Source organism: Haplochromis burtoni, unplaced genomic scaffold (assembly GCF_018398535.1).
Source record: "Haplochromis burtoni strain Fernald_Lab_line unplaced genomic scaffold, NCSU_Asbu1 Contig_182, whole genome shotgun sequence".
Classification (NCBI taxonomy): domain Eukaryota; kingdom Metazoa; phylum Chordata; class Actinopteri; order Cichliformes; family Cichlidae; genus Haplochromis; species Haplochromis burtoni.
In genome coordinates, this window is record NW_024582543.1 from 228,812 (window position 1) to 231,288 (window position 2,477).

The 2,477-nt window shown below is 40.1% G+C and overlaps 1 non-coding gene across 1 annotated transcript; it reads left to right on the forward strand.

The window, feature by feature from the left end:
- Positions 1 to 2,204: 2,204 nt before the first annotated feature.
- trnad-guc lies at positions 2,205 to 2,276 on the forward strand. The gene has a single exon. It is a non-coding gene; the product is annotated as a tRNA-Asp (tRNA).
- The last annotated feature ends 201 nt before the right edge of the window (positions 2,277 to 2,477 follow it).

Genomic DNA, 2,477 nt, shown 5'->3' on the forward strand with positions numbered 1-2,477 from the left:
CAATAAACGTTTAGCTTTGATTGTGTGCTTGCTGGCAAAGCAAGCATGAGTATTTATAAACTGTGAAATCTGTAATCTAACACATATACAGTGCTTAAAAAATTATTAGACTACCTCAGTCAGTGCGCCCCAGGGTGGCTGTGGCTACAATGTAGCTTACCATCACCAGTGTGTGAATGTGTGTGTGAATGGGTGGATGACTGAATGTGTAAAGTGCTTTAGGGTCCTTAGGGACTAGTAAAGTGCTATACAAATACAGGCCATTTACCATTTCCAATATCTCCACTATCCTCTGCACATGTACAGGCCATCACTCTGACTTTGTCTGCTCGAACCAAGCTGGGCATCTGATCTTGTCCATTCTCAATGGAAATGTTCACACCTTCAGCTCGGCCTCCTGTTTTTATGTCACTGCCACCATCTCCAAACCATACATCACAGCAGGTCTCACTGCCACCTTGTAAACCTTCCCTTTCACTCACCCTTTTCAACACTTGTCTCCACCCTGCCTGCACTCTCTTATTTACCTCTCTTGTGCTTTGTCTGTTGCTTTGGATTACCACTGGTATTTGAACTCGCCTGCCTTCACTACATCTACTCCTTGCAGCTTCACTTTTCCATCTGCTTCCCTCTCATTCACACACATGTATTCTGTCTTGTTGTACTGACTTTTATTCCTCTTCTCTCCTGAGAACACCCCAACTTCTCCAGGCTCGTTACTACCTGGTCCCTATTTTCACTACAGATCACGATATCGTCTGTGAACATCAAGTCCACGGAGCCTCCTGCCTGACCTCAGCTGTTACCCTGTCCATCACACTAACTTAAAAGGAAACTCTAGCAGTTTTCTGTACCAAGGTTTGTAACCAGATTTGGTTATAACACTTTATAAAGTAACACATTACTGTAATTACATTACATTTTTCAATAACTCAGTCAGGGACTGTACTAAATTCAGCAATCACATTATAGCTACAATTATGTCGTTACTTGGGTTACAAAGGTTCTTCAGTTGTCTGCATCCCAGGTGGACAGAACGATAGAAACATCTAACATATATCTTCCTGTTCACTTGCTACAATTAGCTGATGTTAGTGCGTGTGCAGGAGGAGGGCAAATGGTGGCGGTCTTCAAGAGTGGAGACATGCACTTTACTTTTATTTTTATTGCACAAAAGACAAGAGGACGTTAATAAACTGAAAACTGCGTCCAGGAGAGAAACTACTGCATTAAACTGCTAACACAGCGTCAACTCTTTGCAACCATCTGCGCAGACAGCATGTTAGCTAACGCTAAGCTAGCAGAGAACCCAGAGTGATGATGAAGCAGAGTGTGGACCCCAGCCCTGCAGCCAGGCCCTGAACTTAAAAAGGTAACAAAGGCAGTGATGAACAGTTAAGCTTACAGCCGCCGTTTCTACCTTTTCAGGTGAAACACTAGTAATAACGGTAAAGCTTATTTGGGCTGGTTTCCATCTTTGCTTGTTTACATACCTAAATTCTAAAAGAAATATTGCATATGTGTCCTCATTAGGATTAGAGGGTTGTGTTGGTTTGTGGGACTGTAGACTCCTGTTTGCATTTTTAGTAATATTAACGAGTATTTACAGGACGTTATTTAACTTATCTAGTCGTTATAATGTATTGCACTGTATCAAGGTGTTACTATATCACAAAGCTGCTTTTTAAATCAAATTAAAACATTTAAAAAGATGAAACAATACTATGTAGGTACTCTTTTAAGCATTGCACTCGAATTAATACAAATAAATGCGTATATGTGATTTACAACAATAATATTGCGGTTTCGGTGCATCCATGCTGCACTCTGTTTGGATTTATTAAAAACACTGATGTCAAGCTACGCACTTTTTTACATTTTTATGCTGGTTATAAATCATCTAGCTCACATAAAAAACATTTTAGTAGGACTCGTTCTTCTGGAGAAGTGGCAGCTTTCCAGTTTCTTGATAGCAGTTTGCACATGTGCCTCCGATGGCTTGGTGAACTTAGTCAGCCATAGTTAGCAACGTAATAACCAGAATCATAGTACAGTGGTAATGATTCGAACTCAGATTCTTTATGAAAATGAAGACACGTAGAAAGGATTCGAACCGTGGTCACATTCTTTTCACAGCAAAAAGGCGCCGCAACTCCTCGTTGACACACATAGCATTGCAATGCGGCTACTAGCTTGACAGCTAATCCTCGTTAGTATAGTGGTTAGTATCCCCGCCTGTCACGCGGGAGACCGGGGTTCGATTCCCCGACGGGGAGGCTCTTTTTTTTTTCTCTTCTTCTTCTTTTTTTAAACTATATATATGAGAAATTAACTTAGCACCATCAGTTTTATTTTAAAAACCAAATCAAAACAGGCTTTAGAGAAGATTAAATAAACACAAGTAAATAAAAAAAAAACCACAGTAAATGAAGATTAGACGTGTGACTAAATACGAAATAAAGCCAAATTATAACCAA